Genomic DNA, 11,226 nt, shown 5'->3' on the forward strand with positions numbered 1-11,226 from the left:
TTTATTTAGCTGGCAGTAGTGGCGCTCGCTGTATTGCAGTAGTTCGAGTAATGAAGATTTTTGTGAGGTAAGTGATTTCTGAAAGGTATAGTTTAATGTTACTCAGGGCCATTCTTTTGCAGGGATCTTTGATAGTCAGATTGCGTTGCGCTAAAAATATTGTGTGTCAGTTTAAGCACAGTCGTGTATAATTGTTCTAAGGGGACGTTTCACATTGTTTTGCCCGCCGTTTTGATTGTATTCTCTGTGCCCTCTCTATGTATTACTTATTGTAACCTCAAGGCTGAAGAGCGGCGTACTCAGCTGCTGACAGCCCGCCTTATGTAAGGTGATAAAAATTACAATAAAGAAAAAAAAATACGGAAGGAATCAATGTGGAGGGAGTACGAGAAATGTTAGTAGGGATTAGCAGATGAGATGGAGGAAGAAAATAGTAGATAGGTATGATAAAAGCCTTGATAGTTTACATCGCGACAGAAGATGAGACACAGATTACAGGGTAATTAAATCCAGAGTCGTGTTGCTGAAACGGAAACGGAGAAAGATTTTGTGTTATGCACGAATACAGCCCAGGTGCTGTCTGCCACCAGATAATTTAGGGGGAGTTGTAGAAACGGTGGTCGTTTCTGGGCAGTATCCGCGAGTGGAATACGAGGAGGGTGAAATGATGCTTGCAGCCCTTGCATGCTGCGCTCTATAACGTGTGGCAGCTTCTGATGTATGTAATTAAATCTCGATTATTTGTGCCGCGGGTGGAACAGCAGTGACTCACCTTATTGAGATGCGTCTCTGATGCAATTTTCCTATATAAGAACCTCAAAAATATTTTTTTTCCGAATTATGTAGGTACATTACTGTCCCGACCCGCGCAGCGGCCAGCGGCAAACAGTCCGCCCTGTCCTTTTTTTTCTGTTGACCTGTGCGGCGGCTGCGCGACCGGATAAGCATCGAATTAGCATACTGCAGGGTGGACGCCAGCGGCGGCAGCCTCAGTGACTTAGCGATAATCGATACTGGCGCACCTGCTGCCAACACTCCACCACTCCGCTACTCCGCCCCCTTTCCCTCTGGACCACAGACTAATAGTGGCAGGCTCTCGGGTCACGCGACACTGATTTGTCCTTGTAGAACATAGGTCTGCAGCATGTTTCCTTTATCTAATTAATTCTGTATTCAATATAAAATGCTTAAATTACTCTTAGTCTACCGCATCTCAACACTAAACACAACTACCAAAATGATATGCAAAACCAGATGTTAAGGAGTGCCAAAGATATTCACATGAAAGGTATTGTGTAGCTTTCCTTGTACAATTAATCTGATCTAGGTCGGTAAAAATATTTCTAAAATGAAGAAGGCTATTAATCAAAGGATAGCCACTACCTTTTCTATCAAATGTTCCACATATTTTCCCATGTAACATACGTCAAACACAAAATTGAGTCACATGTATAGCTCACCAACAATTGTTTAAATGCAGTGTTTACTCGTATTAATCTGAACTGAATTAATAAGATTTATACGAGGGTAATCCCAAAAGTAAGGTCTATTTTCTTATAAGTACATAGACCTGTTTATTTCTACAATGGTTTACATCAGTTTACAGCTTGAACATTTAGCTATTTTTCGACATAATCACCATTTCTGTCGATGCATTTTTGTAGACGCTGTGGCAGTTTTTGTATGCCCATGTCATACCAGCTCGCCGCCATGCTGTTCAGAAAGTTGCGAACTTCTCCTGTCACCTCGTCGTTGGAGCTTAATCGCTTTCTGGCCAAATGTTCTTTTAATCTAGGGAACAGGTGATAGTCACTGGGAGCCAAGTCAAGACTATAGGGTGGGTGGGTGATTATGTTCCACTGAAACTGTTGCAGGAGAGCAACGGTTTGCCGAGCGATGTGTGTGCGAGCGTTGTAATGGAGAATGTGTACGCCCTTGCTCAACATTCCTCTTCTCCGGTTCTTAATTACCTGTTTGAGTTTTTTCAGAGGCTCACAGTTCCTGTCAACGTTAATTGTGGTCCCAGCGATTCAGCTCCGACGACGAGGTGAAAGAAGAGGTTCATAACTTTCTGAACAGCATGGCGGCGAGCTGGTATTACACGAGCATACAAGAAAAGTGCCACAGCGTCTTCAAAAATGCATCGACAGAAATGGTGATTATGTCGAAAAATAGCTAAATGTTCAAGCTGTAAACTGATGTAAACCATTGTAGAAATAAATAGGTCTATGTACTTATAAAAAAGTAGGAGACGTTACTTTTGGGATTACCCTCGTATTTAATACATTACCTAGAGAGCTGCATCAAAACAGTCTCAGGACTGAAGACCACAACAACAACAACAACAACAACCTAGAACATCTATTCAGTAATTAAATATCAACTAAAAACTATACTCTGCAACAGACCTGGTACGTGAATACGCTTAGGGAGGATATTAGCTTTTCATCAGGGCCGAATATTTGTGAGAGATAACCGTATAACATAGTAATATTTGACAGCTCCTAAATTAGAGAAACAATCAACAGTTTCAAATCATTAGCACAATCTCACATGAGGACTACGTGCTCCACTGTCAAACTGATAAATAATTCATAGATGTATTTGATGCTGATGTGGATATTGCACACTGAGGTGACAAAAGTCATGGGATACTCCCTAATATCGTATCGGACCTTCTTTTGCCTGGCGTAGAGTAGCAGCTCTGCGTGGCATAGACTCAACACGTCGATGGAAATCTCCTGCAGAAATATTCAATCAATTGCCTTTGTTGCCGTCCATATTTGTGAAAGTGTTGCTGGTGCAGGATCTTGTGCACGAACTGACATCTCCATTAGGTCCTATAAATGTTCGATGGGATTCATGTCGTGCGATCTGAGTGGCCATATCATTCGTTCACATTGTCCAGAACGTTCTTGAAATCAATCGCGAATGATTGTGGAGCAGTGACGTGGCGCATTGTCATCTCTAAAGTTCCATCTTTGTTTGGGAATATAACGTCCATGAATGGCTACAAATGATCTCCCAGTAGCCAAACATTCAGAGGACCCAGTCCATTCCATAAGAACACAGCCCACGCCATTAGGGAGCCAACCATCAGCCCTTACCATCTGAAACCATCTCACTAGGCTACGATATTCCAACCGTCCAGGGTCCAATCGATATGGTCACGAGCCCAGGAGAGGTGCTTCAGGCGGTGTCGTGCAGTGAGCATAGCCACTCGCGCCAAATTTCATCCTACTGCCCTAATGGATACGATCGTCGTACGTCCCACGTTGATTTATGCGGTTATTCCACGCAGTGTTGCTTGTCTGTTAGTACTGACAACTGTAGGCAGAGGCCGGACACTGTGGATCTCGGAATATTGAATCACCTAACGATTTCCTAAATGGACTGTCCCAGACGTCTAGCTCCAACTACCACTCCACGCTCAAAGTCTGCTAATTCGTGCCGTGCGGCCATAGTGACAACGGAATCGTTTTCACATGAATCACCCAAGAACAAACGACAGCTCCGGCAATGCACTCCCTTCTACACCTTGTGTACGCGATACTACCGCCATCGCCATATGTGCCTATCGCTGACTCACGTCATCTCACTGTATTTTCTCGGTACCAACAAATCAGCTTATTTTTGCCTTCATGATTCAAAATGGTTCAAATGGCTCTGAGCACTAAGGGACTTAACTTCTGAGGTCATCAGTTCCCTAGAACGTAGAACTACTTGAAACTATCTAACCTAAGGACATCGCACACATCGATGCCCGAGGCAGGATTCGAACCTCCGACCGTAGCAGTCGCGCGATTCCAGACTGTAGTGCCTATAACCGCTCGGCCACTCCGGCCGGCCCTTCATGATGAACAAAATATTACTCTTACGTAAGTTCACTGGCTTTCGTGGCCGTTATTGCTCAAGGTAAAATCCCCTGGGCTGTCAAGTCGCGTTATATTTCTCCTGTATGTTGAGTTAACCGTAGACATAACAATATTCTGAGGAAGATCCAGGCAGAGGGGTCGAAACGCCGATCACACAGACGAAATACGTATCGGCCTAGCAACTTAAAAGTTTTTACGTTCAAGACATTAGTAACTCACAGAGGGCGAAGGGGGAGAAGATTAGTGTATATCATCTTGTCGACGACAAGGGAGTTACATCTGGAGCAGAAGCTCTAAGAAGGCCGAGATCGGGCTGGAAGGCGATATAGCCCTTTCAAAGAAACGCCTCCTGCATTAGCTTTGTTTAGATAAGTGGCGAAAACCGTAACTCTGGGTCTCGAACGGTGATTTGAACCTCGCTTGTTCCGAAAACGAGACGCCTTTGCCACCTCACTATGTCACACAACTTACACTAAGCTCAGTACACAAAACTAAACTGCAGAAATACGATCGCATACATCTTGCTACTCGTGACAATAGTATAATGCTTAAAAATATTAGACAGGGTGTTTGTTTCCACTCGGGATAAGTAAATATCTCGAAAACGACGCATCGCACATTCTACGTGAAACGTTAGCGTTAGCAAGGAGACATTTGTCTGTGCTACAACTGGCCGCCCCCTACCTGGGCGGAGTCAACAGTGTATTTTCTAATGGGAACCCTCAATTTTTATTGCATATACGGTCTCTACACCAAAGAATACGTACAGTTTACTCAAACTGTTGTTTTCCATTCGTAATAGATGGCGCTGTAATCGAGAAATATTAAGTGTGCCTGTTTTTACTATTGAGAACCAACCATTTGATTCTACATTTCATTTAGCATATAAACGTAAACCTTTTTGTTCTAACATTTGATATTTGTGTTCGAAATCTACTTTAGTGTTGCAGTACAGTATGGATAGCCATTTCAATGTCGGTTTAGAAACCAGGAAGAACGACGTGGATTTAATAGTCTTCTGTTCCCATCGGGACGCTTGAAATCAGTGACTCCCCTTGCCTCTCACCGCTGGGAAGCTTTACTTCGATGAGTCCTCTTGCCTCTCACCTTCGGGATGCTTGAGTTTGGTAAGTCCCCTTGCCTCTCACCATTGGGGTGCTTGATTTCTGTGAGTCCACTTGCCTCTCACTATTTGGGTTGGTGCGTCTCCTTGCCTCTCACCACTGGGGTGTTTGATTCTGGAGAGTCCCCTTGCCTCTCACCATTGGGGTGCTTGATTTCGGTGAGTCCCCTTATCTCTCACCGTTGGAGTGCCTGATTTTGTTGAGTATTCGTGGCAGTTCCGCCTGTCACTATCACGAGATGGAAATTTTACATTAATACAACAGTTTTGGTTTGTATTCCGCCAGTTGCCACGTAGTGGCCAGCGCGGAAGTTACAGCGGTTGGCTGGAAATACAGACAAAATTAAGTCACCCTGATGACAGAGTTCAAGGACTACCACCAAAATCAAACAATCCAATGGTTTGGGGACTCACCACAATCAACCCCTTACGGAACAAAAAACTACGTTACCACACAAGTAGCTTATTTGCTACAAATGTTAACGTCTAGCAATGTTATTTGTACTGTATAATCACATTTAAATACTCAAGTAACGTTTGAACATAAATATCAACCCTTAGAACACAAAGATTATTTAAAACACAAATGAAATGTAAAATAAAACGCGTCAATTCTTAAGTGCCACACTTGATATTTGTCTATTACAACACCATTTACGACGAATGGAGAACAATGGTTTGAGGAAACCACACGTATTTCTTTGAGCACAGTCCGAACATGCAATAAAATTGTTGCTTCCCAATTTGAAAATACGGTACTAAGTTAAACCCCGTTCATGCTTGAGGTGTGTGTAGCAGGCAGACAGTTGTAGCAGAGACACTAATGTCTCAGATGACACATTAATATTAACTTTTCACCTAAAAGGTTTTTGTCGTACGATGCCTCGTTTTCGAGATATTCAACTGTCTGAAGATAAAACTAACATCCTGTATAACACACCGCTAGCATTTACACTACAATGCAATGAAGACAGCATTCAACGAACGTCAGATTGGCGTGAACTGTACTATATATTGGATACGAAAAATGATAAGCGTTTCTGTGCAACTTTATAATATGCAAATGAGAAACACAACATACATTCTGTACAGGAAAGATTATGCAACAGGTTTCTCGTTCAGAGTTCGCATTTGAACGTTGTTTGTTTGTGAGAGGATCTTGTTATGCTTTTTGTGAGAAGGAGGAACGTCTACCAACATGTGTGGGATCTCGACAGCGGCAGAACCGTGGCCTGTCCAAACTGTGGTCTGTCGTCCCACGATAGTCCCGTTGGAGCTCGCGCGCTAGTCAGGCTCCGGTGGCTACCTTGCAAATATAAAACCTGTGGCGATCAAGAAGGCCATACCCGCTGCCGTGCATCCCTCGACTAGCGCCCAAGTGGACAGACATTCTGTTCGCTTACATTCGTGTGACTTATGTAAGGTCACGGAATGGGCAGCAAACCAAGTACCTACGCAGACACTGCGACGAGGTGTGGAGCACCGCGGGCAGTCAGCACGGCTGCCGTTGTGGCGGCTTCCCTTGACGCGGCAGTAGAGAGGGGCGACAACACTGGCCATAGGAGAGACACCACGCCGATTCCCGATTCTCAAAACACAACACTGTGGGCGTGTCCGTGTGTGGAGACTTCGACGAAAATAAACGCTGCCAGATTGCTTTCGTACGTCCCCAACACCTGACGTGTTTGTATGAGGTGCCACTGGGTACACAACACGATCGACTCTGGTTTACACAGCAGGCGTTTACTTCCAATGTGTTAGGGCGGGTGGCTATGACATTCGAGGTCTCCGGGTTGTTATCTTCGAACAAGATGACACAAGACTGCATTTTGTACGTACGATCCAACCACGATACGGAGGTGTCAAATTGTTTCCCTGACTAGCACGTTCCAGAGATCTCTCACTCGTCGAGAGTATCTGGTCGTCAGTTCCCGAGATACTGGCACACCACTAGTCGCCAGCCACTATTACTGATGGTCTCTGGCACAGAGTAGAAACTGCACGGAATGACATTCCCGTATCAGCATGGAATAACATTCCCGTATCCGTCACCCACCCACGCTCGGTCGACAAATGTCAAGTTCAGTTAGAGCCGTTGTTGATGCCACACATGGCAACTCCGTGTACTAAATTTTCCACTCTGTATACGTCCAAATCAGCTACGCATTTATTCATATATTCTTCTTACTATACTGTATTGAGTGTATTTAAATACACGGTCCAGTCACATTAACGTGACCACAGCCTATGTTCGACGTCAACGAGCAATAACCACTCACAGGCGAAAGATGGCAGCACTAGCAGTTGTAGGTATACAGGGTGGTCCATTGACAGTGACCGGGCCAAATATCTCACGAAATAAGCATCAAACGAAAAAACTACAAAGAACGAAACTCGTCTAGCTTGAAGGGGGAAACCAGATGGCGCTATGGTTGGCCCGCTAGAAGGCGCTGCCATAGGTCAAACAGATATCAACTGCGTTTTTTTTAAATAGGAACCTCCATTTTTTATTACATATTCGTGTAGTATGTAAAGAAATATGGATGTTTTGGTTGGACCACTTTTTTCGCTTTGTGACAGATGGCGCTGTAATAGTCACAAACGTATGATTGCGTGGTATCACGTAACATTCCGCCAGTGCGGACGGTATTTGCTTCGTGATACATTACCCGTGTTAAAATGGACCATTTACCAATTGCGGAAAAGGTCGATATCGTGTTGATGTATGGCTATTGTGATCAAAATGCCCAACGGGCGTGTGCTATGTATGCTGCTCGGTATTCTGGATGACATCATCCAAGTGTCCGGACCGTTCGCCGGATAGTTACGTTATTTAAGGGAACAGGAAGCGTTCAGCCACATGTGAAACGTCAACCACGACCTGCAACAAATGATGATGCCCAAGCAGGTGTTTTAGCTGCTCTCGCGGCTAATCTGCACATCAGTAGCAGACAAATTGCGCGAGAATCGGGAATCTCAGGAACGTTGGTATTGAGAATGCTACATCAACATCGATTGCACCCGTACCATATTTCTATGCACCAGGAATTGCATGGCAACGACTTTGAACGTCGTGTACAGTTCTGCCACTGGGAACAAGAGAAATTACGGGACGATGACATTTTTTGCACGCGTTCTATTTATCGACGAAGCGTCATTCACAAACAGCGAAAACGTAAACCGGCATAATATGCACTATTGGGCAACGGTAAATCAACGATGGCTGCGACATGTGGAACATCAGCGACCTTGGCGGGTTTATGTATGGTGCGGCATTATGGGAGGAAGGAGAATGGCAATCTAAATGGTGCAATGTATGCTGATTTCCTACGTAATGTTCTACCGATGTTTCTACAAGATGTTTCACTGCATGGCAGAATGGCGATGTACTTCCAAGATGATGAATGGCCGGCACATAGCTCGCGTGCGGTTGAAGCGATATTGATTAGCATATTTCATGACAGGTGGATTGGTCGTCGGAGCACCATACCACGGCCCTCACGTTCACCGGATCTGACGTCCATGGATTTCTTTCTGTGGGGAAAGTTGAAGGATATTTGCCATCGTGATCCACCGACAACGCCTTACAACATGCCGTCCGCGGTGGCCGTGCGGTTCTGGCGCTGCAGTCCGGAACCGCGGGACTGCTACGATCGCAGGTTCGAATCCTGCCTCGGGCATGGTGTGTGTGACGTCCTTAGGTTAGTTAGGTTTAAGTAGTTCTAAGTTCTAGGGGACTGATGACCTCAGATGTTAAGTCCCATAGCGCTCAGAGCCATTTGAACCAAGGGCTGGAGGAGGGAGCGTTATCGTCGGGAATGTTTTAGCGGCTATTCTGGAATGCACAATGCATCAACACAAGTATGCACCTATCCTTCACGATCATGTCCAGCCCTACATGCAGTCTGTTTCTCCTTGGCATGTTGGCGTCTACCTGCAGGACAATGCAACGAGCCACGCAGCTCGGAGTGTACGTGCGTGGTTCCATGAGCACCAGGATGAGTTCACCGCACTCACCTGTCCACCAAAATCCCCGAATTTAAACCCAGTCAAGAGTAGGTGGGACCAGCTCGATCGGGCCTTAAGCCCCATGGATCCTCAACAGAGAAACCTAGCAGAGCTGGCCACGGCACTGTGCAATGTTGATGCATTGAGTTGTTCTGAAAGCGGTGCTGATATTCAAGATAATAAAAGTGGGTTAAAAGCTGTGAGCTATCTGGCGAAGTTATCCTTGCATTACTCAGCAACTGTTTCACCAGGTATCCAGTCCAGTTTACCAAATTGCCAACCAGACTAACATTAATTATAATCTTTTAATAGTCATCTTATGACAACCAGTGATATGTATATAAAAATAGAATTTAAATAAAAAGAAATAAATCAGATTATATTTAGACATTTATTTTAACGTTGATCATTGTACCGTTAAAATTTCAGCGTATTAAACTTGATTCATAACTAAACTGGTCCATTATTTAGGATTGTGAAAATGTGAGTTTGTAATCTTACGGAACACATCAAATATGGAGCCAAGATTGGGAGACTGCATACAACACTGCATTCATAATATAACACACGAAGAACGTTGAAACAAATGCAAGGGGAAATTAACCACAACCAACCGATTCAATTTTCACCCAAAGAAGTTACGTTCGTAGCGCAATCCTGTCCGTCATGAAATTACCACACACTGGTATACTAAATTCATACTAACTCTCTGTGAAATCTTCCCGAAAAGAATAGCTGAGGGCTAGTTTGATGATTACACCACATGCTTCACGTGGTCAACTTGGTTTACACAAAGAGTGTAACTCCACAATAATTTTGATAATTAAAATAAATTACGTCTAAACGCAATTTACAAAAGAAAAACCTCGAACTGATTACTATAGTCTTACTATTAACCTGATGGGTCAAACAATTGCATAAGCACGTGCTGCTGGTCTCACAAAGTACACCCCGCGTGGGTTGAACATAAATAAAAGTTGCTATATTGAAAAATATTGTCAAGACGAGACGTTATAATCTCACGCACATCCGCATTTAAGATTGATGATCTTAGTTAGAGTTACGGATCATCAACACGTGGTTTCACTTTACTTATAAAGTAGTGACAAAGCAACTACTGGAATATATTCTGAACTTCACACTCGAATTACATTACGTTGCAGTTTAATATAACATTAGATATTTTAGATCCGTTCCAACAGAGACCTTTCAACCGTAGTCTGCAAGACTCCACAACCATGTCGGTACCAGAGATGGGCGAAGTCGTTCATCCTTGGGAACTAGTTCACTGGTGATTGTTCTGTTTTGGGAACCGTTCATTTTTACTCGTTCACCGTTCACTGTGCTTGGTACATGGTTCTCATGAGAAACTGAAAATTAGTAGCATAGGTGACTGAAGATGGAAGGCGTCAAGAGTGGACACTTGCCTCCGCCCTGGAGTACAGAGTTTTAATTCATTACAGAATTCCCACACACTTGTAATTTTCGTGATTCTGCAAAACATCTCGTGTAGCCAACTGTAGCGTTATGTGGCTGATCGCAGTGAAATAATATAAGGTGGCGCACGAAAAACCAGCCCCGAATACAGACTGCTCGCCAATTACGCACGATTTGTTGACCGCTACGAGCAGAATAGATAAACATGTAATAATTAGGCAGTGAAGAAATAACAAGTAAGCTAATGCAAACAACTTCGAAACAACAGACGACGATTGGTAAGCGACAATGAGTAGCTAGTATTCGGGGCCGATTTTTCGTGCGCCACCCTGTACCACTGAAATAATATTGTAGGAGTTGTAATATTCTCTTTACAAAATGTGACACCATACACTCGATTACGAAGCGTGGGCTTCATTCGGTTGTAAGTCGGTCTGCCTTCCATAACAATATACATGCTCTTTTACCTTGGATCAAAGAAAGACTAGTGTGTGCCGTGCCGACGTCCTTTGCATGTGTTATAACAAAAAATCTTGCCTTTTTACAAGTATTTCTTCTGCTGTTTATCGAAATAGTGAAGTAAGATGATACGCCGTTTTGTTACCTGAAAAGATGTGTGTATTACATATCACGTAATTTTTATTTAATTTACGTAATTATAAAATACAATTTAATTACCGGTCGCGGACGCTGAATAGAATACGAAAAGAACCAGAAGTTAGAGTTCAAAAAAGGTTTGAAACAGATCTAGAATGGGCGTGCGAAGCGAACGGAATGAACAAC

The sequence above is a fragment of the Schistocerca cancellata genome, chromosome 1 (assembly GCF_023864275.1).
Source record: "Schistocerca cancellata isolate TAMUIC-IGC-003103 chromosome 1, iqSchCanc2.1, whole genome shotgun sequence".
Taxonomy (NCBI): domain Eukaryota; kingdom Metazoa; phylum Arthropoda; class Insecta; order Orthoptera; family Acrididae; genus Schistocerca; species Schistocerca cancellata.